Source organism: Pimephales promelas, chromosome 6 (genome assembly GCF_988280905.1).
Source record: "Pimephales promelas chromosome 6, fPimPro1.hap1.1, whole genome shotgun sequence".
NCBI lineage: Eukaryota > Metazoa > Chordata > Actinopteri > Cypriniformes > Leuciscidae > Pimephales > Pimephales promelas.
Genome location: NC_142774.1, coordinates 10,866,769 through 10,893,720, shown reverse-complemented (window position 1 = coordinate 10,893,720; position 26,952 = coordinate 10,866,769). Strand labels below are relative to the sequence as shown.

The following is a 26,952-nucleotide window of genomic DNA, read 5'->3' as shown; positions in this document are numbered from 1 at the left end:
GCACTCAATCCAAATAGACCAATCTAATGAATGACCTGGGCTTTTCAAGATGGGAATAAGTGCCATGTATCAGTGTTAATGTGGCATCATCCATACCTCTGTGCCAGTTGTATGCAAACTGAAAGGGGTCAACGTGCAAACTGACCTCCTCTTGAAGCTGGGAAAGAATAAGCCTTTCAAAGCCTTTTATTGTTAATGCCACGGCCGGTTGTTGCAGGTGGGATTGCTCTTTTTAGCTATTGGACAGATGATCGAGGATTCAGAGTTCTGGCAGCAGAACCATATCTGGCCCACACACATCAAGCCAGTTTTAGTGTTGAGTTGTGGTCTCCTGTTTGTGGCCCAGATGTGGCCCATGTGACATTTGCTGCTGCCAGAACTGAGCCACATGTGCCATAATTGGCCCAGATGAGGTCCGGATATATATGCTATTGCCAGCCACATTCAGGTTGAGTCATCAGTGTCATTCCATGTGGTATGTGGGCCTGAAGAACATGGGAGATGTAGGCCACAACTGGGCCATATGTCATTTGCTATCTGGGAAATATTTGGGATCAGTAATAAGTGATACTAAATATTTTACATTGCTACACAATTGCGATTTCAAATGAATTACTGTTCCTGCAATCCTGATTCCTGAAAAAAAAAAAAACGTTTTACTTTGACTCTGTAATAATAATAATGATGAATGTTACTTCAACACCAGTTCAGTATTTTAGAATGATTTCTGAAGGATAATGTGACACTGAAGACTGGAGTATTGATACTGAAAATCCAGCTTTACCATCACAAGGATGATTTACATTTAATGTATTTAAAAAAAAAAGTAAAATATTGAAATGTATTAGAAAATAATACACATTAATACATTTTTTTTTCATTTAACTTATTTTTTTTATAGTACATATTTGATTTTAAGTTAATTTTGGTTTATTTTTGTATCATAATATATTTGTTTTTATTATTTTGTATTGAAATGTATTATTTTAACTATGTATACAGTGTTAGGTTGCTGCTTTATCTCCAATATAAAATCAGGCAAACCGGGTAGAAAGTCTCTTGAGTAGTGGCATTTGCTTTGCTGTTTGCTCACAGGTTCAATGGCAATCCTTTCATATAAATAATCATTTTATTTGCCTTTTTCTTTTAGCACAGTGTGCCAGTTGCACTTTGATAATCTCAGCAGTTTGAGTCGATTTTGAGTACAGGGTGAACAGTTTAACAATATTTGTTGCTTGAGTTAGTGACTCATGGTTGTGTGTGTGTTGATTTTATATCATAAATCCAATCATCAAAGGCTGCATTTCTTCATAGATAACCGATTTTTCATGCCCTATGTTGTCGGGACACAAGGAATGGAGAAAGAGTTGAATAATAGGGTGCTAGCATTAGCTCAGAGCAATTTCATTGAACTCCAGTTACCAGATCTCAATTGGTGGCTGTTTCCATTTGACGAGCGATTAAACTGAAGCTCGTTGCCCAAGCAATTGACCTGTCACCAATACGAAGGCTGTGCCTGATAAGCATGCAGGTGAAGGGGGAAGAGGATGTGGAGATTGACGCAATTAGCCTAATGAGTACACAGAATTTCTGCCAGTGTCTTTGGAAGCTTTTTTCTTTTACCCACAACCCAACAGATGCAAAATCTGATTAATTTGTTTGCAGGACCAGCAGACAATCTTGCTTCGACCTTAACCCCAATTCACTCTTTAGAATATCAATAGGGTTATTTTCCCTTTTACTCAACATAATGATAGTGTGTTTATCTGGAAATATTTTGTTTTGAGGCAGCCGTTCCAAGGCTATGATTATTCAATGTGTAACAACTGAATGTGAACCACAAAAGGGCAAAAGTAATATTTAAAATGGAGGCAAAAACAAATAATTTATTTGCTTACTGATACACATTATAGAACAGAGCAATGACAGTCTAAACTACACTCTACACTCTTCTGTCCAAACCTGTATGAATATCTTTCTTCTGCTGAACACAAACGAAGATATTTCAATGGTCAATGGTCTTTTTACCACCATTCCTTAAAATATCTTCCTTTGTGTTTAGCAGAAGAAAGAAATTGGAACAACTTGTTAAGTTACAGTAAACATTATGAAACATACTGCCATAAAAACACAGATTACATACTAAGCACAGGCTTCATGAATGTTCATGTTTGCATTCATTTCTGATTTTTATTTTGCTTGTGCTCACTAAATCTTGAAATTAATCCTTAAGTGGGGGAGTCTTTTACTCCTACAGGATGTCTTTTAATCCTTATATGTCGGATATGTGACTTTCCGTTATTTTACATGGGCGCACATGAGAAATCCCAGGTTAGTTGTAAGCTCCAGGCATTGGGTAAGGCCTTTATCAAATAGCTGCAATGAGGAAATCCATGGAAAATGGCCTAGAATTTTTTATGACTCTCAGATAAAGCTATTTTATTATATGTATTATCCTTTCAGATTGCATCACTGAATAATAACACTATGTATACCAAAGCCTTATTTGGAGCCTGACTGGTTGGCCATGGTGGGCGGCACCGATTGAAGCTCCTCTAAATCTTCTGATACTGTGAAATGAGCTCATGCCTTGTATTTATGAAACATGGTTTGGACATTCTCTGTCGTAAGTCAATGCCTGCAAAGGTATGACCCCCCCCCCCCCCCCCCCCCAACTGCTTTCAAATTGTTGCCAAGCAGTGGGCAACCCTGTTGGCATGGCGACAAGTGTTTGTTTCCACACAGCCAGGGACTCTAAATAATTCTGGTGTCGTGACGGAGGAGACAGCTTGTGAAACAGAAGGCAGATTAACAAATATGTCCAGGTTCGCTGGGTTATGAAATTGTTGATGGTCTAGTAGAATTTTGTATTACTATCCTTTTCAGTGTTTTCTTTGTAGAAAAAAAAAAAAAAACGCTTCCTGGTGGGACATGTGTTATAGATCCACCCACTGAGAAAAGAAATAATATAAATGAGATGTCTGTAATAGCTCAGTTGTTTCTCCTAGATAGCTATGGGGTTCAATAGAAAGTTTTGTTTACAGCGTTAGTTCACTCAAAAATGAGTCATCATTTACTCACCACCATGTCGCTCCAAGCCTATATAGACCTTATGCGCCAGAGAAACAAGCAGTCATCTTTGTCTTTGAACTTCCCTATAGTTCTATAGCCTTTCTGTCGAAGACTAATTAGCTGGTGAGATGGATTTACTTTTTCAAGAGTTAAAGGGGACATATCATGAAATTCAGACTTTTTGTGTGTTTAAGTGCTATAATCGCGTCCCCAGTGCATCAACCAACCCAGAAAATGTGAACCAACCCAGTAACAACCAAGTGACTTTGTTTTAGTAAGCCTTTCTCTGCAAGTATGTCAAAAAATAAACTTATTATAATATTATCTCCCCTTATTCTGCACCCACATCACCACCATTTTGTTTTCGCAAGTGAAAACAGTGTAAACAGTTCTGACTCAATTAAATGGCAAAAGTTAGAACAAATCGTTGACCAAAATATTTAACCAATTTGGCGTAAACAGAATGAGAACATCCATCATGCCTTGTTACCACTGTGCAGGCTGGTGGTGGTGATGTAATGGTGTGGGGGATATTTTCTTGGTACACATTAGGCCCCTTAATGCCAATTGGGCATTCTTTAAATGCCACGGCCTACTTGAGCATTGTTTCTGACCATATCCATCCCTTTATGGCCACCAGGTACCCATCCTCTGATGGCTACTTCCAACAAGATAATGCACCATGTCACAAAGCTTGAATCATTTCAAATTGGTTTCTTGAACATGACAATGAGTTCACTGTACTAAAATGGCCCCCACAGTCACCAGATCTCAACCCAATAGAGCATATTTGCAACTTTTTCCTATTTCTAGTGGAGATGAGTGGTACCCGGTGGGGTCTTCTGCTGTTGTAGCCCTTCCACCTCAAGGTTGTGCGTGTTGTGGCTTCATAAATGCTTTGCTGCATATCTCGGTTGTAACGAGTGGTTATTTCAGTCAAAGTTGCTCTTCTATCAGCTTGAATCAGTTGGCCCATTCTCCTCTGACCTAGCATCAACAAGGCATTTTCACCCACAGGACTGCCGCATACTGGATGTTTTTCCCTTTTCACACCATTCTTTGTAAACCCTAGAAATGGTTATGCATGAAAATCCCAGTAACTGAGCAGATTGTGTAATACTCAGACTGGCCTGTCTGGCACCAACAACCCCCCTACCCCCCCCCCCCCCCTCCCCATTCTGATATTCAGTTTGGAGTTCAGGAAATTGTCTTGACCAGGACCACACCCCTAAATGCATATACTGGTTGTTTAAATAAATAAAAAAAGAACATCCTAACAGAAAACCTTTTGGACACTTCTTCGCCTGCACATTTAGTGTGGATAATGAACTTTTTACAGCTCCTTGAGAGCAGCATAAAAGACCCATCACATTTTAGAATTTTTATGCCTGTCATGTTTGACTATTTTACTACTCTTTATAATCTCTTACGTTTCTTGAGTGTGACCAGCATGTAAAACACAGCTCTGCTTGAAAGAAGATGGCTTATTCAAGGGTTTTCAGAGTGCTTAGATGTATCAATTAAATGTGCTTCAAAGACATGTTTATTTTCATATAATATTTTAATAACCATAGCTCAACAGACAACATACATTGAACCGTTTAGTGTTCCCTATTTAAACATCCTTACCAGGACCATTCTAAGATGTTAAGTTTATTTTATTAAAATTTTTAAATTTAAAATTTTTATTCAGACTTTCATGATGTGTAGAATATAATCCCTTTATTTTTAAAGTCTCCGTGGATAGTCTTCCTAAAATGAGTTGTTACAATCATGCAGTTTGCATTGGAAGGTTTAAGATTATTATTATTCCACTAGAGTCTTGCTTGCAATATTATATTATGTCCAGATGACACATAATATATGTCACACAGAAAACTTCAAACGTGTATGTACTATATACACATTTAGGTGAGGGAGTCAATGTTTCTCTCTTGTGTGGCAGACGACAAAAGCAGTGCTGTTCAAATGATTGATAAATGACTGTGAAACAACACTCTGACAAGTCTAACAGTCTTCTGACACAAAACCAAACAATCAAGCAAGCATTTTCCTGTTTTTTTTTAAAACTTGTGCATTCACAGGTTACAGATGACAATGTTGATTTATGTACTGTCACACTCTGTAATCTGAATCAGTTCCCCTGCAGAGCTAGACAGGAGCAACAAAATATGCACATTTTACCAGTTTTACATTTTTAAGTTCATGCTGTTTAATGGAATTAAATGAGAAAAGACATATAAATTGCTCTCATTCACTTCTTAATCTCAGAATGTTATCCATGTCAAATTTGAAAAGAATCAATATGAAAAGAAGTTGAATATGATAGACTTGAAAGATAGTCATCTGCTTTCAGTATCTTTTTAATGTTCAACTATTCATGGATTTGTCATTATCTTGTATAGTCATGGAACGCATTCTTTAAAAAAAGAAACTCTGTGAATCATCTTCCACGATCTGTATATGTCAACGTCATTGGTTTAGTCATTTAGCAGCTATATAAGCACTTTTGTGACTTAGTTTTTTCCTAAAAGATGAAGCCTTGATGTAAAGAGTTAATAAAATGCCACGTTTCCTCACTCTGACCTTTCAGTCTCGTGTGTCCTGACTAGAGGCTCAGTCACGCTGGCTGTGCGGTTCAGCACACATAGCTCATAATGACTTCATGCTAATTGTGCATTAATTCATTATGTGGTTCTCTCACCATCATATGTGACACAAAGCCTTAAGCCAATTCATCTAGATTTTCCATGCCATTTCATTGATTCAGATTAGCTATATTTTACTTCTTTTTTTTTTTTTTTCAAGGAGGTTATTATACCAGAGGTCCACATGTGTTTTCCATGGGCGACCTTAATTAGTTTTTAACCAATTTGATAAATGGATGTAATGCAATTTGTTTGTTGGTGTTCGTTAAAAACAGCTGAATTTAAAATTGACCCCCCCCTCCTCTGTATTATCTGCGAAAGATTATTATAATATTTCATTTAAAGGGATAGTTCACCCCATATTGAAAATTCGATTTACTCACCATCATGTCGTTCCAAAAAAGGTCAATGAATAACTCTTTCTTCTATGTAACGAATGGAAATGTTTTGAAGAATATTTATGCTGATCTTTTCCTTACAATGAAAGTAATTGGTGACCAGGCACTGTTCAGCTCCAAAAAGGACAAAAAGCATAATAAAAGTTCTTAAAATTAGTCTTTTACACTATTAAGCCCATAGAGTAGTTTTTCCTTAATTTATTTGGTGAACTACTCTTTAAAATGATTATGTACATTTACATTACATTTATTCATTTTGCAAACGTTTTTATAGGGCGACTTACAAATGAGGATACATCAAGCGATTCATGGCGAAGAGGATTCAAGTTCTCAAAATTCCAAGTTTCAGACATTGCTCAGAGTGCATTTACGATACAATAGGGTGGAATTAAAGGAAAGTGAGAAGCATAGAATGTTTTTTTTATGATGAGGTAAAGTGCCCATAGACGAGATGGGTTTTCAGCTGTCTTGAATATTTTATGTCATATTATATATAGTATCTTAGACTACAGTTTACAATACATTTCTACTGTAGAAAAATGTTGAGTTATCATGTAGACTATAGATGGTTTATTCATATCTTGCAGTGTACTTTATGCAAATCACCAAGTTTGAAGTGTATTTATAGGTTGTCTTTTGGATTTTCATTATAAATTCAGCAGTATATTGACAGTTGCTGTACAGTATCAGCTGAGCAAACAGTTTTCAGCTACATTATTGCCCCACATCGCTGCTTCACCACCAGTCTCCTATGAGAATATAATTATATCTGGAGAGCTGTTCAAACACTGAGCTTTACATTTGGTTCCTGCTTAATACGCTGCCAACATATCCCAGACATTCTTGTATCAGCATGCAGCATCACAGTAATATGTCAAACAACACAAAATTGTGATCTGAGCTCATTTGAAACCGAAATAATGTTGTTGATGCCATATCCCCTAACATGCTAGATCATTATTTTGAAAGTTGTACAGTTTTTGAATGAATGGACGCTAAGATGCCCTTCGTTTAAAAGCCCCACCATGCCGGTCTGCTATTTAGTCAATCTCTTATCACCCCGTCTGGAATCTTTTGAAAGTTAAGACCATTTGGGGGACAGTACTCACCCTTCCCGCCCTCATAAAAGGTGAAATATGAGAACATTAAAACATTGCTGTTAATCTGTCTGTTGAAAGCGGCACCATTAATCTTAATTAATTCACTACATTATATTTCTCACTTAATTACACACGGTACAAAGGAAAATTGCTCAGAAAACGTGCCTCTCGATCCATCATGGCTGCCAGCAGGTTGTGCTATCTCTAGTAATTACCAAAGGTTCTCACACCAGGGACAGGAGAATGTCTTGAAAATTGAGGATCCTATTATCAAGTTGACGGCTGTAGATTTAACTGCTCATCATTTCGTCCCTGTAGAATTCAAACATGATTCTTCAGAGCCAAGTTTCGTATTCTTGTGAACATACTTTCTGAATTGTAAATAATGCAGATTTGGTCTTGGGTTTTATTCAATTCAATTCAAATTTTATTTGTATAGCGCTTTTAACAATTGTTTCAAAGCAGCTTTACAGAAAGTGCATTACAGAAAAGTACATGGAAAAATACATTTAGTTAATCATGTAATAATTTAGAGTAAACATATACAAATTAATATAAACATATCGCGGCGTTGAGTCGTCTCTTCACAGGCATTTTGTCGTCTCATCGCAGGTGTTGAGGGATCTGAAGTCTCCTTGAGAGGCTGGATAAAAACTGGAGCTGACGAACGCCATTTTTCTCGGGACGTGACAGCAGAAAGGCAAATGGAAAATAATTAGCATGAATAATTAGCTGATGTTCATAATGATGTAAAAAACTTTAAAAAAAACAAAAAAACAACACAATTTCAGAATCTCTCTGCAACCCAACCATACGCGCCGACCCGTTTGACTAAAGCTGTTGAGCCCCACTGGTGCGTTAATTCATTTTCAGTGGCAACGGTTCCGTATTGCATACCACGTACCGCAAAACACAATTTCTGCCCAAACACCAATCATTCACGCAAAATAGACAGGAACGTAATGACTGTAAATACTAAAAATACTAGTATTTTTACCCTTGCATTTTATCAAAAAGCCCTTATTGTATTGCATTGCTCATGTATTTTATCGTGTATTTTATTACATTTTATTAAAAAAGCCCTTCTAGGGACTAATGTTGTAAATTAGCTTTGGCTAAAAACATTGATACATACATCAGATCACTGTCAAAGTGTATCTATGTTATCTGTATCTGTCCCTATCTAAATAAACTATAATAATAATATGCAACCAATACAAATAACCTACAGACTCTTCAAGTTTTGTAATATTAAATGCATTCGATCTGATTCAACAGAGGAATAGAAGGTAAGCATTATGTGAATGCTTGGCTAAAGAGATGCGTCTTTAATCTAGTTTTAAACTGGGACAGCGAGTCAGAACCTCGAACCATATCGGGAAGGCTATTCCAGAGTTTTGGAGCTAAATGCGAGAACGCCCTCCCTCCTTTAGTGGACTTAGATATCCTAGGAATGACCAGAAGCCTTGAATTTAGTGATCTTATAGAACGCGATGGATTGTAGGTCGTTAGAAGGTCCATTAAATACACAGGAGCTAAACCATTTAGGGCTTGATAGGTCAGTAGTAGTATTTTGTAATTGATATGGAACTTAATAGGTAACCAGTGTAGAGTTGACAAAATTGGTGATATATGATCATATTTTCTTGACCTACAAAGAACTCTAGCAGCTGCAATTTGCACTAACTGTAGCTTGTTTATTGAGGATGCAGGACAACCGGCTAATAAAGCATTACAGTATTCTAGTCTCGAGGTCATGAATGCATGAACTAACTTTTCTGAATCAGAAACAGATAGCATTTTACGTAGCTTGCCAATGTTTCTTGTAACATATGAAATATGATTTTCGAAAGACAAGTTGCGGTCTAGTATAACACCCAGGTCTTTTACTGTGGTGGATAAAGTAACAGGACATCCTTCTATATTAAAGTCATACAAATTTGATGAAATATATAATTGAGTGTTGTCAGCATAACAATTAATTCCATGTTTTCTTATAATATTACCAAGTGGCAGCATATATATTGAGAATAGCAGAGGGCCTAACACCGATCCTTGCGGTACTCCATAGTCTACTGGCGTTATCTTCTTTTAACAGCTATTTAACAGCTTCTTTTAATATATATAAATGTTCCAACTATTTTTTATAGTATGAAATGTTCCAATTAATTTGGATCCAAATGGATTAAGAAAGAAGGGACGATTCCCTTCTTTCTTGGTAGTGAGAAACACAAATCCACACATTTGCTGTCACTTTTATGAGTTTATCAGTCAGCTCACTCCCTTAAACTTTCTTTTTAACTTACTCATTTATTTTCTTAGTTGACTGATTTTCTGTTAATTTTTGATAATGTGCTACGTTACACACTGAATGCACCTGTGAGTTCAGCTGCCGCTTTGCAGATGTAATGAGTCCACAGCGCTGCTTCGCATTTAAACTTGAGTAAATTATCTACTTGGAGCCAAGCCCTTGTATGGTTTAAAAATGCATCTCGCATGTGTCTTACAGAAGTAGGAAGTAGCCACAGAAGTTTTGCTAACTGTCAGTCAAAGAGAAAAAGTGTGGATTATATTTAGAAACCTCTGGTGAGTGGTGTTATTTTAGTGGCTTGTATGAAAAAGATGATCAGCATGTAGCCGACTGTATATGTTCTGAAAATAGAGCACCATTACAGCATCACCAGTCATTCTTGCTTCACTGGCACCATCAATCTCCCTCATTTCTAATTAGCCGTCAATTTCACCACCACTTGTTTTTCAATGAAAGGACAATGTGAGAATAAACCTCCATGACTCTCAATTTCACTGTCCACTATGAAAAATAAATCAATTAATTCATTGACCTTGATTAACCCCCCGGCGTTTGATTGATATTCTCATCAACGACAGTAAAATATGTCCTTGCATTAACACTTGATAAACTCTGGATTCAACTTTCCAGGTCCTTAGCTTCCAGTTGAATGACTGCACTGTACACTGGTAAGCGTTGTGCCACTCTAGCATTTTAAATACACATGGACTACTGTTAAAAACATTTTTGAGACATTAAAAGAAAGGAATAATTTTATTCAGCACTGATGCATTAAATTGATAACAAAAAAAATTACAAAAATATTTTTCTTTTGAATCTCCTATTCATTAAAGATCTTGTCCAGGACTCCCTGGAAGAAGATATTGTGGCCTGGTTTCACAGACAAGGTTAAGATTAAGCCAGGATTAGGCCTTAGTTAAAGGGGTCATGAACTGCATTGTTGTATAATATTTCCTATGGTGCACTTATAATATTGGTATGATTTTTTTTTATTTAAATGTTCTGTTTGAAGGGGCGTGTCTGCTGTGAGACTTCAGTGTAAATGCACACTGCTGTGTTTGGCTAACATATTTGCACATGAACTAGCTAGTATTACATGTGGAGCTCTCTTGAACACTTTTAGCACGTGTTTACAATTACAGCTCTCTTTCAAGATAAAATAATCTTAAAAAGTGTTGATTATAGCTTTATATTTACAGTATTTCTCAGTCGCTTTGGTACATTTCTCGAATCTTCCACGAAACGTGCAAAACAGGCAATGCATTTCTCAAAACAATTTGTACAAATAGCAAAACCCCAATGGATTTTCTGCTAAAGTCAGTCTTTTGCTCAATTTAGTTAATCTCATCTTCTCAGAATGACAAATCCTTGTGTCATTGTGAACAGACTAGTTGCTTAGTCATGTTGTCAATATAACAGTACTCTGAAGGGATGTTCTGATTTAAACTATATGGCTAAAGTTTTGATGACAATTATTGTAAATTGTAGGTTACACACCTTGGTTTATGTGGGAGTTTGATTGCAAGAGACTGGACAAGATTCACATTTACGCTTTTACAGTTTGTACTGTAATTTGCTGACAGACCATGTCATTGCAATAGAGAAAGAAAAGAAAGTAAAAAAAAAAAGGAGAGAGAAAAAACAAAACAAAAGGAGCAATGTGAACATAAGACAATTTCTTTAATGGAATGCATATTATGACAACTTGTTCAACCATTTTGCATTTAAAGACTTGCTATGAACTAATGCCTACTGTACATATTGTGAGGGGTGAGACTATTCAACAGAGACCCATTATAATACAATTTAAAGGAAAGCGTCAGTTAGATGACGCGGTTAGGTTTAGGTCTGGGGTGGGGGGTAGGGTTACACGTGATCCTAGGGCGTCATCTAACTGACGCTAAAGGGCGCCTAAAGTGTCTGATATTGAAGCATGGTCAAAATGCTTCCCAAGGCGTCAGTTAGGTGAAGCCTTGGGGGTGAGAATGGGCTGTATTTTTATGACCTCTAATATGTCAAAAGTTCAAGGAAAATTGTATTTCTCAGTTCATGACCCCTTTAAATTAGGCCTTTTAAGTTTCATTAACATGCCTAAAACATGCATTTTAGTCTGGGACTAGGCTTAAGCTTTGTCAATGAAACCGGTCATATGTATGTGTACTGTATGTGTGTATATATATATATATATATATATATATATATATATATATATATATATATATAGATAGATAGATAGATAGATAGATAGATAGATAGATAGATAGATAGATAGATAGATAGATAGATAGAAAAACATTTGGAAAATTATGGCGTACTGGCATACTTGGCAAAACATTAACAGCTGCAATTCTCGGTTTTGAGCAATAGAATAGAATAGAATAGAATAGAAGAACTAACGCTAATTCAATGTCTGCTATTATGAGTAATTATCGTGGAACCCCAGTAGATGATACTTTGCAGTTCCTGCAACAAATTTATGTTAATGTTATGCATGTAGGCTCTGAGCATAAACTGATTTTTCTAAAACTTCTAATAGGTATCGCTGACCATCCCTCTGCTTGAATGAGTAATGAAATAAAGTCTGCCAGCGTAAGCAACACGCTCTTGGGTGGCCCATTAGAAGTCTTCAATGACAGCCGTAAAATCACCTCTAACTCCAGTTTCATCCCCCCTTCAACGAACACATTACTTTCACATTGTCAGAATCACTGTGCATATCAGATGGGGCCCCATGAGTTTTAAACCCCCATGTTAATTGCACAGCCACACAGGGGTTGATCTTAGCATTGACCGCTTTCAATTGCTCATTTATGCATTTAAGTGAAAAACATTTGCTCTGGAGAAATGGATGTATGCCTAAAATTCCTATATTGCCAGCTACCTCCTCCTCTTCTGCCTCTCTTAATAACCTTAATCAGACCAATAACGTAATGCTTTGATGAACCGAGGCAGTCGGCTCAATTACATTTTGCTGAGGTGGCCGCTTTTATAACAGAGGTGTGGGTCTGCGGGACTGCGCCCCAATCACCTGTCATCAATCAAGGAGGGAGAAATATTTGGAGATCCCTCCTAAGCTCTGACAGTTCAATGCAGCGAAGGCCAAGGTGACTCTTCTGTTTTAATTGCTTTCCCCTTTTATGACTTCATGTCTCCTGTCTCATGGGGCTGTTGCTCTCGAAAGGTTCACTTTTTTCTGGTGGCACGCTGTGCCCTGCCGGGTTGTTTGGTCCCGAAGGATGTCTGGTTGATGGACAGGTTGACATTGAGTGAGTGAATTACTTTTGCAGATAGTACATCAAGTTGCTTCTGGAAATTAATAACATTAAACGGATGAAGTTTAGACAGTTTTTGCTTGACAGATTTCAAGTTCTGTTAATTTTCAATTGATAAAAGAACACTGCATGTGACTGGGTCATTTTAGCTAAATTATCTACTTAAGGGAATGGTTTTAGATTGATCTGGTTTGAATGGGAATTGCAAATCTGGTTCAGAAGTGGACATTTTTTATGATAGTTTTCATTTTAATTTCATTTTTGGTTTTGCATCCCAATTCAGTGTAATTGCATGAAAAGTCTTTAAAATATCCCCTTTTGTGTTCCAAGGTTTAAAACAGCGTGAAGGTGTGTAAATGATGACTCAATTGTAATTGCTTGGTGAACTATTCCTTTAACAAATGCAACAGCCAGTCTAGTGTCTCTTTTGTTCTTCTCACATATTAGCATTTTGCTCAGGTACAGAAGAGAAATATTTCTCTTACACTTGCATCTTTCATTCTGCGTTTTTTAAATCTCTGTGTTTGACTCCATTCTCAGTTTTGTGGCCCTCCCCAATCCCATAATCCTTTGCTCTTTTCTCATATCTCATCTCAAAGCCCAACATTCAGTTTCTTTCTGCAATTAATTCCATAGCTCCCCGTCGTTCTTCCCGTCTCTCTTTCCTTGTGGATTTGAGCTGGTTAAATGAAAAAAAGGGGGGTTTATTTTTTTTTCCAACACTTCCTTGAATTAATTCCACATTTTTTCCCCTCTCGTTTCCTTCAAAATGCAATTAATTTAGTGTGGCAGTCTGGCATGATGGCTCTCATTAGTAAGAATGGGAAAAGTCTCTTGCTCTCAGATGATATTGCAATCAAATGTTTATGAAAATGCCACAGTGATTGTAATTAGAAGTGGATCTTTGTTGCATTGGCTTTGCCCTCTGCATGATGAAGCCTGTAGCTCGTCCTTTTGAATGTAAATTAAGGACAGGAATAGCTATAAATTCTCTATAAACCAGGAACATTGGGAAATAAATTGATAGCACCTTTCAAATTACAAATTTGATTCTAATTTATTTAATTGAAGTAGCAGACAATTGCATGAGAATTTAAAGGGGTCCTATTATGCCCTTTTATGAAGTCTTGATTTTGTTGGGGTGTACTTGAATAGCCTATTTTTTTCATGCTTTATTGTTAAAAAATCATTACTTTTCACTAGGCTGTGCAAAGATTAATTGCCATTAATCACATCCAAAATAAAATTTTGTGTTTACATAATATGTGTGTGTGCTGTGTATGATTATTTTGCATATAGAAATACATATGCATGCATGTATATATTTAATAATTAATTATATATATATATATATATATATATATATATATATGAATAGTTCAGATGCAAAAGCCTCTAAATGCCATTTGAAATTTTCTTCTTGAATGATGATTTTTTTAATCAAACTTGTATATTTAAGTTCAGTAATTTCACTTAAATAACAATTAATAGGTAATTATCATTGTCATTTAAGTGAAATCACTGAACTTAAATATACAAGCTTGATAAAAATGATCATTCTAGAAGAAAATTTCAAATGGCACTTAGAGGCTTTTGCATCTGAACTCTACATATATATATATATACACACACAAATAACACAACACACGTTCACGAGATCCAGCGAGAAGCGCTTGAATTCAGCGAAGAACACAAATGTCTCAGTGACTTAAACCAGTTTAAAGGCAGATGAAACAGTGCTGACAAACAGTAGAAACACTGTGCGCAACTATACAAGTAAGAAGGCTTTTACGTCTACAAATTCCCATCATTTAGCGCGGTATTTACTGTAACGTTAGCGTAGTACATTGACAGCACCATGAAATTTGGGATATACATCATCGAATATTGAATATTATTATATTGTTAATGTAGACAATTTATTAATTGACTAATGGAATATAATTACGGTATTTAATGTATTTAGTTTAGGCTATACTGTTTTTAATTCATTTTATGAAGATACGTGCCATAAGCACATTCAGAAACTTAAAAAAAAATCATTTCCAATAAAGATATTAATTTTGTTAAAAAAAAATTACATGTTTGAATGTTCTATATTTGTGTGAAATGTTCACCTGTTTGGCAAGTGTTTGTCATGATATGTTCTGACAATAAAGAGTAGTTTAAAACCACAATTAACCCTCTGGTTTCTACAACTTTCAGTTAGGAGCAAAAATCTTCCTTTTAACTTGAAAGAAATACAGATTTGACATTTATTGTGATTCGTGATAATTAAATAAAAATATTAGGAAAATGCAGCCTTCAGTTTATTACTCTTAAGAAAATGAAACCTTTCAATAATTAAATTCAATAAAAAATACTTTTGAAAGGAAGTTATTTTTCGTAATTTGTGTAGGTCGTAAATTTAAATCATGATGTTCATAAATTTGACTGACTAAACTCTGCAAAAACCCTAATCTGTATATCCCAACTGTTCCAATAAAACATAAATTAAGCAATATAACATGCATTTTTAATCAGTATGCAATACTTTGCTTTTTATGTTAAAGACACTATTGAGACATAGGCCTGGAGGCCGAGGTGCAGCCAGGGACTGGTGAAAGGCAAGCCTGAGGCAGAGCTGAAGAGGCGCACTGAGCTAGCCGACAACACCAGTGGAGCCGGTGGATTCAAGTGGCTGGATGGAACCAGCGAAGTCAGTTGGGAACATTGGAAGAGGAAGATTTCCGGATGGAACCGAAGCATCCAGATAGCCGGATAGGACCGACGGATAAGGCGAAGGATCGAGGGAGGGAACTGTATCCGCCGTCCACAGATCGGCTTGGCAGAGGTCGACTTGGCAGATCGACTCGCTCTTTGAGATGGACTAAGCAGTGCGCACAAACTCCGGGGGATTGATGGTGGCCGGCTCTGGGACAAGTTTGGTAGGTGCCTCGGGCACTCAGGCTGTAAGGGAGAGGAGGACATCGTGCCACAGCATCCAGCCCAAATACAGCTCATTCCGGTTCTCTGGGAGGAGGAAAAGGAGGCACATTGGTGAGTCAATTTTTAAACTTCATAGGTTCTGTGGTCTGTCACAGTAGGCCTTTTCTGATCTCTAATTCGAAGGAACACTCACAATAAAACATCAACAACACGGAACAATGAGCAAACAAACAGGAAGTATGAGAGGGGACTAAACATGAACAGCTGAACTGAATGAAAACTAATATGTAGCCATGGGGAAAACAAATTAATGCAGGCACGACAGGAACTAACCGAACATCATCTTGACAGTATAAATGGGTCTTAAAATATAGGTCTGCCTTTATAAAAAAGATCATTAAATTTGTCAGTCATTGTCATAAAAAAACAAAACAAAAAACAAACTACAAACAAATCTAGATGACCCACAAACCACAGTTTGGGCAGCTTTGATAAGGGTGACACTTTACAATATTTTAAGAGACATTAGCAAATAAGCAAGGATTACAAAGTCGCAGGAAGAAAAACATGAGCACAGCTGTTCAGGTGTGTTCTCTGTGCTTTCTCTCTCAGAGGCTTCTCCCACACTGGTGCTCAGTCTGGTAGGTGTGATGGACAGATTCCGTGGAGATAAGACTACGCTCTTATGCGTATGCTCTTAACCCCTTCAGAGGGGATGTCAAATTTCTGAGCTGTGCGTGAAACAGATTTTAGAGAGAGAGAGAGATTTCTGACGGTGATCAAATTGTTTGCTTGACGAGCGGTGGCTGGGAGGGCTATACAGACTACTGTGAAGGTAAAACTGTGGGTGTTCAATTTGTTTTTTGGAAGTCTTTTTAAAGTCACCATGAAAACAACATTGGCAAAAGTCGTATTTTTTTTAATGGAACATTACTGTATTTATTACAGCGGGATCATTGTGCCCTCATAATCCTGAACCAAAATAGCTTCCCCTCCCTTTTGCAGCAACATCTCTTCTCTGATAATGTGTTTAATGGTGTGAGGGTGGGGCATCCTGTCACTCACGTGAGGTCACAGAAATAGCAAACCACAACAATCCAATCAATTTGACAAAATCAAGTCCCGCCCTACATTTGTTCTTGTTCGAGAAGCTGTTTCACTCGGATATGCACCACAATTGGGAGGAAAAAACTATCGCAACTTCCTTTTCATTAATTTAAGCACCAGATTCCTTTCGAAATTCTTCAGTGTCTTGTATTAGCAGGATCTTAAACAATTGCCTTAACGATATTTTGTGTCACAAAAACAACCACATTGGTTCTAATGATCTAGGTTATATAATGGACTAAACTGTTGTTAAAATTGATAACCATAACAACCTTAAAAAGTATTTATTTGTTGTAAGATAAACTAATCCAGCTGATAAACGACACCATCAAACCCTTCATCTCTTTTAAAGCTCATTGTTTCCTGCAAGTGGTGAAATATCAGTTGTTCATGGGATATTTAGCAGGTTTCATGACTGAAAGCTTACCTGCCTTTTAAGGAGATTTCTTATTTCTCATAATTGGATGAGCTCTGTCTGGAAAAATGGATGAGAGGCTGCAGAGCGTGTTAAGCAAGCCTAAGCCAACAAGAATTACAGATGCATGCTTGAAATAATTGAAAGCAAGGTATTTTTTGAAAGTGTAATCAATGGTCTTTGTTTTTTAATTGGGAAAGATCAATTTAAGAGCTTTAGGGGAAATGTTTCCCCTGGAGGGAGGAAATCAAGTCCGATGGATTTAGTGTTGTATGCAAAAAAAAAAAAAAAAAAAAAAAAAATCCTATCGCTCACTGAATACATAGTTGAAATTTTAAGACTTCCAACTTCATGAAGATATTTTGTTATACTGTTCAAAAGTTTGGGGTCGATTTGGTTTTTTAAAATGTTTTTGAAAGACATCTCATTTATTTGATAAACATAATATTGTGAAATATTAGTACAATTTAAAAGACATTTTTGAATTTTCATATTTAAAAAACAAAACAAAACAATCAGCATTATTACTCAGTTCTTCAGCATCACATGATCATCAAGAAATCATATTAAAATGACAATTCGGTGCTCAAAAAACATTTATTATTATCATTATTGAAAACAATAAGTTGTGCTTTTTAATTTTTTTTGTTGAAACTGATACATTTTTAATAGATTTATTTGAAAATGTTTTTTTTTGTTACAATGAAAAATTCTTTACTGTCATTTTTGATCAATTTGATGCATTCATGCTTTATAAAAGTAACAATTTCTTTAAAAAATCTTACTAAAATCTTTTTTTTAATTAATTACTTCAGATTTCTTATTTAAAACAATAATTTCATGACATTATTTAAATTCTATTAAATTCAAAATGCATCTGTGTCTGTGTGTGTGTGTGCGCAAAATTAGTCTCCCTAAATGCAGTTATTCAGGGTATATGCCACTTCAAATGCAACTTTTGTGCGGCTCACTGCAGTATAGAGAAGGCAATAAATAATGATTCAAAATTCATTATCAGTGGCATGGTCTTCACTCTCCATCCTATTCTCAAACCCTCATACCTTCCAAGTTTTTTTTTGAACAAAGTTGACCAGCCAAAGAGTAGACTGAGTGAGATGAGTTGTCTTTTTATCAAGGATGTCTGAGAGGGAGATAAAGCACAGAACACACTGTACCTCCACACACTTTTAAAAATGACACTGTGCCACAGCCCACGTCTCTCACACTCAATACCCTCCTGCATCTATTGTGCAATTAAAGGTGCTTTGCTCAATCCCTACGTTACCAGGGTCATGTGCTATAAACGACATGTGTCTGAGCTGCCTGCGAAGATTGATTGATTTATATTTTTGTTGCAGAAATTTTAGGGCACCTAGATTTTGTTCTCTTTGGACTCTTTGGACTAAAACTCTCAGGGAAATAAGTTCCCCTGAAATAGAACTTTTGGAAGAATGGAACATAAATCTGAGATATGGTCCATAAAGTGGGCATTTATGTATATGTAAAAGTGTTTTATATTTTATTACATTATAAATGTAATAAAATACCCCCCCCCCCCCCCCCCCCAAGAGGTCAATATTAATTTTAGTCCATTTTTTTTTGTGCCACATCTTATCATTTTCTCATCATCATGTTTCCCAAGTCTGCTTTATATTATGTCAGACTATGAGTGTGTGGGATTGTATTGGTTTTTCAGTTGATAAAAAAAAAAAAAAAAAAAAAACACTCAAATTTGCGTTTGAGAAGTGTGAGAAGAGCCGGTATTCAAAGTCTTTATAAAGAAACAATAACACTAGACATAGACTGTTTAAACATTATTTATTAAGCTTGACAAGTAAAACAAAGCTTGTCCTTCACTTTCATGGAATGTTCCATGCAATGATACATATTTTAAATTCCGGAATATTTATTTTTTTCCTTTAGTGTTTATATGGATTTTTTTACCTTTTAGTGCATTGAGTAACATATTTTCCTACATATTTGCACTTTACCACACACATACATGCAGCTTAACGTAACTTGCAGTTATAGGTGCAGCTGAACCAATGAACAGTAACAAAGTGGGACTTCAGTTTCAACAGACAGCTTGTTACTCTGTCACAAATACTGTCAAATATTCCTCTCACTTTGGCTGAATGTTTTTCCGAATGAGGAGAACCATACGCAAGCCTGACTGTGGCTGTGATTAGCAACACTTAGTTATGGTTGATTAGGAATGAATGTTTAATGCAGTCAATTGTAATCAGCACTGCTCATACAGTGGCACGATTCTGGGCTTCTCAGGCCTCTGACAGTCAGATATGTTGCATGAATCCATCTTAGATGATTTCACACAGGCTGTGTGTGTGTAGTATATCCATATGCTTGCCCTGGCAGAGTTTTAACTTGTGGGTTTAAGAATGTTAAAAACGTATTGGTTACCTAACGTAACCTCGGTTCTCTATAGTCTTCTATAGAGAACCGAGGTTACGTTAGGTAACCAATACGTTTTTAACAATCATTACATAAGTTAGCTTAGGCTACGGGGAAAGATGAATCTTTTCGAGATCTTGAAGCCAAAAATGATCCTTAATTTGTGTATCCATTGCCCTGCGGCAACTGCAGCAGCCTACAACTGAGGCCGGCGTGACGTCACGCCCAATGAAGTACGCTCGCGCCCCCATCACGTCACAGTCCACCAGAATGGGCCTGGCTTAGCGTATATAAGCAGGGGCTTAGAGATTGTTTCTCTGTTTTTTATCGACTGAAGCGAAGTCACTCGTGGCGCAATCACGGCAGGTTACGCAATACTCGTTCCTTCTTCTAGAGAGAACTGAGGTTACGTTAGGTAACCGGTCCCCTGCTTAAATACGCCATGCCACGCCCATTCTGGTGGGCTGTGACGCGGTGAGGGCACAAGCTTCCCCTTCATTGTGCGTGACATCACGCCGGACTCAGTGGTAGGCTGCTGCAGTTGCTGTAGGGCAGCCAATGGGCACGCTAGTCAGCCTGCTCCCTGTCTGCTAGCTGCTGGACTGCGTTAAAAATGGATACACAATTTAAGGATCAAACATCTAGTTTGTATACAAAGACAATCTAATGAAGAGAGTTTATTGACATGCAGCTTTTTTCCACATATTTCAAATTTTTTCACATATTTCACAAAACTCAGTGCCATGTCTCAACTTTAAATGATGATATCATTAAATGGTTTGCCAAAACGGATGGTTTCTTGGCACAATGATCACTTACAAGTGTTTTTGGAATCTACAAAAAGTGTTACTATTTTTTTTTATGTTATTGAGCCAAGTGCCACTTTATTTTACATTAAATGGGTCTCTTTGTTGACCTCAATCTATCAAATAGACTTAGTTGAACTACAGTATTTAGTAAAAAATAGTATTTGTCAAAGTATTTTTTTGTAGAATGTTCATAAATTATTAAATTGTAAATACTGTATCATTGGTTGAACCAACGTTTGAATTGTTGACCAAAGTTGTTCAGATATTTATAACAATAGACCGTGAACAGGGTAGATGCCATATTTCATTTTACACTGATGTAAATGAGGCTGTGAGTGATAGATTTTTTGGAAAGATTTCCATCAGATGAACAAGTGTAAAGGCACCTTTATACTTTTGTGTAGGGCGCAGTAGGTACGGCATAACATACGAACAGACGCGTCCCGTACCGTGTACCCTTCGCCGTAGCCTGACGCACACCTCCTCAAAAATGTAACTACACGTCGCGATGACGCGGACCACAAGATCGGTGATTGGTCGGCTTGGTAGCATCGCATTTCCTCCTACGCATTTCCGCACGTACCTTCTCACGCATTTCCACACATACCATCTCCTCCCATGTCTTCTCTCATTTCTGCCTCACAGTTTTAGTAATTTCACTAAAATTAACTGTTTTTTTCCACCTCAATAAGCTCCAACTCCTACATGATCCACTCTCTTTCAGTAGCCATTGCTTGTAGTAACCTAGCCGCGAGGAATTTAAACACAGTGGAACATTAAAACCCTCCGCTGCCAACTAGCATTTTGGAGCAGTACTGCAGAGCAACCAAGACTTGAATGCAGAAGTATAAATGCTCACGACGGCGTCACCAACGCCGTACACTACGGCGTACCCTCGACACAGAAGTATAAATTGGCCTTAACACTGAGTGTTTCAGAAACATGGAAGAGGAGGATCCAAGTGCAGTACAGCAGTTTATTAACAAAATGACACTAAAACATTCAAGCAACAGAGGACAGTTAAAAACCAGAGTAAATCCAAACAAGGGGTAAAACAGGTGAAACCATTATTTTTATTATTATTATAAATAAATAAACATATTAAAGAACATGAGAAACACTGGGGTATATCAGCCTGATCTCATGAAATTGCGTCTCTGTGGCATGCATTGTTTATCGTGCAATTTAATTTTTGGGTGAACCATCCCTTTAAGTCAATGTATAGATAAAATGTCTTCTTGAATAAATTAATTGATAAAACTAAATCAGTTAGAGTCACGTCATTGACCCAATAGCTGGGGTTCTAGTGATCAGCTTGGGTTGCATCAGAGAGGTCTGGGTCACATGGCATGAGGCTTTGGAAGCCCCTGACATTCTGAAGGTCCCAAAGTAATAAGTAAAGTCACCCTCATCCCCACTGACCTGGTCTGACCCAACCCTAATGTACTAAATAGTCATTAAGAGAATATTAGGAATTAAATTACTTTACTAGGTTCTGATTTGTAGAATGTAGTGATTATTTTTTCACATATCCCTTCATTTCATCCATCTGTCAGTTAGTCCTGCTTAGTCAGACCAACAGTCATTGGCAAGGCAGTGTTATCGTTCACCTTTAAATGCTCACTCTCCAACAATATCGATGAAAACCTTGGACCATTCCTCTTTATTATAGACTCCAATTTGCCAATATGCAGTTAAAATCTCCAAACCTTCAGACCGTTATGGACACGCTGTGCTCCCATCAATTAGCTCACTGTCGACTCTAATGATGTTGATTTAAGTTACGTTTTAGTTTGGAGAGTAGCTGGACAGATATCAAGAGTAGATGCTGGTTCTCTTCAAGAAATACTTTGCTATGCATGAACACATGTCAAGAGGTTTTGAATGGGGAATTGAAATTGTACTTCTTCATTGTCTGAAAATCCTTTAGTCCCGTACAGAACTGTGTGGCTAAAGAGTCTCTAATAATTAAAATAATTCCTTTGTTCACAAATTATTCCAACAATCAAACTGAAAACCAAATGGAGTACAATAGAAGCAACTGTTTAAAAGTAAACTTTAAAAGAAAAACTTTTTTCCCACTGATTTCCACTGAGGTGAATTAGCCTTTTCAGATTAATTGTTTGCGATGCGATAATACTCATAAGCATCCAATTGAGTCCTAACTTTATTGGTTTTAAAGGGTTAGTTCACCCAAAAATGAAAATTCTGTCAGTATTTACTCACCCTCATGTTGTTCCAACCCCGTAAGACCTTCGTTCATCTTCGGAACACACATTAAGATATTTTTGATGAAATCTGAGAGCTGGATCACTCCTACATACTAGTCCATAGGCTTCTTGAGGAATTGAAACTTGCTGGCCTCAAAGTTATTAAAGACATTTTAAAATAGTCCAAGTGACTACATTGGCTCAATCTTAAGTTTATCAAACGACAAGAAAACTTTATGTGCGCAAAAAACAACAAAAATAACGACTTTATTTCGACTATTCATTCACTTCTCTCTCTGCCTCGAGTCAGGTTACTAGTTTAATAACGTAAGCTTCTGTTATTGTACGTCACACACATGACCAGCGTCGGCCAATAGTGAGCCTACGTGTGACGTAGCTCTATGCTATCACACCATGTTAATTTCTGATTGCTGAGAACATTTGATTCTTTAAAATTGCCTATTCTGGTGGACTTGTTACTGTACATTACATGACTCATACGTGCATTATAATCATAATTGTACATTGTTGTAAGCACCACTGAGGCAAAAGCCAAAAGTATAGTATATTTGAAAAAAAAAAAAACATAAATATATATATAAAAACACCCTAATCATTGTTACGATCTAGCGAGAGAACATTACATTTCCTTTCTCAGACCCCTCTTTCATCATTCGATTTCTTTCCGCCTTCTCTTCTTCTATCATAACCCTTTGTCTCCTACAGTATCTCCCCTCTTATCTGCAGCTGAGTGTAGTGGATGCCAGCTGAGAGCAGATCTCTGTCCACGGGCCATGCCCCAGCCTCTTCCTGCTTCCTACTTGGAGCCAGCTTGCATCATGCATCATGGATGTGTCGTTCCTCTGTTTGCGTGGAAGCAGGGATGCCGCACTGGCAACAGCGGTTTATTAATCGGGTCAGGTGGCCGCCTCAGGCGATCAATAGAGAACAGAAGGCATACTGGCACGTAGATGCACACTCTTACACACAAAGTTCTGTGATGTGGCTGAATCGAGCTAGTATTTAAACTGCCTCTCAAAACCAACTCAAGTTGTGCTCTGAGAGACCCCAAGCACATTTTGAAACATACTTAACATTTAAGTATCAGGTTGATACTTAATGACCTGATACTTAAGATACTTAGGCAGGAGGTCACAATTTAAATATATGTGATTAAGTTTTATGATATATATATATACATATGTATATATGAAAGTTCAGATTTGATGAGCCACATTCAGAACCTTATATGCAATATATGGAGTTGCTCAAATCCACCATGCCCAATAACAATTACAGGATTAGTTAATTACAGGATTTTTTTCATGTATTTTATTGAATAGGCCTATGTAGGGACGATTTCTCGCCATGCAAGAAAAAAAAAAAGATAAATTATATAAGGTAAGGTAAATTATAAAACATATCATAATTATGACAATGTCATACAATTATGAGATGAAATTCTGTCATTAAAAGTCATAATTTTGACATCGAAGGTGGACAGATTTAGAATTGACCTATGGCCAAGCCACGCCCTCAAACGCGATGAGCCAATCACAGTGTGCAGCTAACCCAATACACTCGGACATTCTCATTTTCATTAGTTTTTTCTCGTTATTTTAAGTTTAAAATGGTCAAACGGTGTGCATGGGGTACATGCAACTCTGACACTAGGTTCCCGAGAGGCTGGGCGAAGGTGTGTGTTTTTTTTTTTTACCATTTCCCAAGCCACATCTCTACCGAGATGAGTGTCTGCTCTGGATAAAGTTATGAGGTAGCTAGACCACAACACCAATTAAACGCGGATAAATTAAACAAGGATGTCTACTTCTGTTATAAGTTATGTCAACAATGTATTTGAACGTTATCTTTTAAATCTCTAACGTAACGTTAGTCTAATGTTATACATACATTAGAAAACATTGACGTTAGCTTCTAGCTGCATTGTACATCACGTCAATTAACTTCATTAACGTATATCCTACCCTATCTCACGACCAATTTGTACGAATTCGTACGAGTGATTAAAAAGTGGCTAATTCGTACGACCTCATTCGTACGAATTCATACGATTTGTCTAAACCCAAGTGATGGTTAGGTTTAGGGGCGGGGTCAGGGGTAGGTCATTCGTACGAATTCATACGAATTGGCCAATTCGTAAAATATGTTTGATTTAGCAAAATCGTACTAATTTGTACGAGTGAGGTCGTATGAATTGTTACGAATTAGCCACCTCGTAAAATTCGTACGAATTCCTGTGAGATCGGGTTGGTATATCTGTAAATAACCGAGATAACAAATGTTAACAATCTTGTGCTGAAAGATTCATGTAAATACTGTAGCACCAGACGGTGATGGCAACGATATGCGGGTTATCGCGTTTACACTTACCCCTTTTCCACCAAAAAAAGAACTGGTTCGGAACTGGTGCTGGTTCAAAGTTGGTTCGGAGTTGGTTCAACTTGCGAACCGCTTCAGGACCTATTTGTTTTTTCCACTGACAAAAGCGCCCAGGGAACGACGTCGTTACGTCACTGTGTACGTCGCCATACGTCTTAGCTAGAAATGCTTGCAAATTCAACATTAGTTTCGGATTATCTCTAACTCGTATACCAAGAAAGCTTTAAAAACAATTGAAATATGTAAGTCTTTTAATCTTCTCGTTTGATATGTATTTTTTCTGATAAGTTATGTACCCCTGTAATTTCCCTTTATTTGTTCTATATTGTGAATTCTCTTCTTTGCTTATAATGTCTTCAATAAAAAAAAATACAAAAAAAGAAACGCTTGCGTTAACTTCAAGCATAACATTTACAAAGGCGGAATCCATCGTGTTTCTGCAAATGTTTCTCTTGGCTTTGTAATCCTTTATTATGGTCGGAAAAGATGTTTAGAACACATCTAAACCTGCCCCAGCCCCCGACGTAAGCATGACGTGGTAAAAGAACGGTTCTAGTCCAGCAAAGAGTTGGTGCTGCTTTGGAACCAGAAAGAAACACAAAGAACTGGTTCGCGCGCAGGCACCGGCTCCGAACCGGCTCTCAAAATGCTTTGGTGGAAAAGGGGCTACTGTGACCTGTACATCTCTGCCTGGAGCTGAAGCTTTTCATCGATCTTCTCAACAATAAAATTTTTAATACAACCCTCCAATGCATAGTTAATGCCCTTTAGGTGACTTCAAGATGATATATAATTTTTCTGTCTCCAAAAATCACCAATTGCCTCCTGTGAAATGTCTCCTACTATGACAGCTGCCATAGCGCCCATGCCGTGTTTGTCCGAGTGAGTGGAGTGGGCGTGGCTTAGCCATAGGTCAATTGTCTCTCAATTGAAGCTAGCAATATTTAAGCACTTATACTTGTAAATGGTGATTCAAGATATTGCTTTATTGATAATGACATTGTGTCGACAATTCTGTATTCCTTTTTGTATTTGAACTCGCAGCACATAGAGCTGCATTTGCTGAATTAAAAGTGCTACAAATAGTCTAAATATTTGGCCAATTATAACTCATAACGATTTTTTTTAGCTCACAATCTCAACTTTGTTTATCATATATTACTATCTCATATTTTGTTGTTACTTGTTTGACACTTCATGACTTTTCCTAATCTTATAAAGACTCATAAGAAATCTATTTCAACTTGATAGCATTCTTCACACGTCCTCCGTAAAAAATGTTACCTTTCGTCTCAGAGGCTGCTGTGCCTTATCCAGTCTTTCGCTCTGTGGTTAGTCCTCATTTATGGTTTTCCTATAATCCTGTTGCATCCAGGCTGCATCGATCACAGGATCTATTTGACTAAAGTAAATCCCATCCTACTCAACCCATCACTGACTGAAATTTTACATGCACAGAGGGTGAAAGGATGATGGTAGCCAACCACACAATTCAAATGCCATCCTGCAATTTGTCATGTGATTTCAGTCCAGCCCATTTTTTTTTTTTATGGCTGCAGTAGATTGGGTTAACTGATGACACATACAAACCCCTGAGCAATTCATTACACTTTCAATGGTGAAACAGCCCCTCTCAGATATTGAGTTTTGAGGGCTGGAGATGCAAACTTTAAGATCCATTTGAGAGGACAGTAAGATAAATGGCTTGCAGAGGGCCGATGGTTATCTGCTCTGGTAATAGATTTCTAATCTCTCTGTCGCAAATGACTGCAGTTTTCTCATTTTTTAACAATACTTAAAAATACTGCTCTTCAGTGTGTTACCTTGCCAAAAACACAGAGTGGAAAGTAATTGTGATTTTTTTTTTTTT

General features: G+C 37.1%; 1 long non-coding RNA gene across 1 annotated transcript in view; it reads left to right on the top strand.

The window, feature by feature from the left end:
* The window catches only part of LOC120491445 (uncharacterized), a 106,497-nt gene extending 88,971 nt beyond the window's left edge, over nt 1–17,526 (top strand). Inside the window, exon 3 of the long non-coding RNA XR_016169011.1 lies at nt 15,354–17,526. This is a non-coding gene — a long non-coding RNA (uncharacterized LOC120491445). The remainder of the gene's footprint in view (nt 1–15,353) is intronic.
* The last annotated feature ends 9,426 nt before the right edge of the window (nt 17,527–26,952 follow it).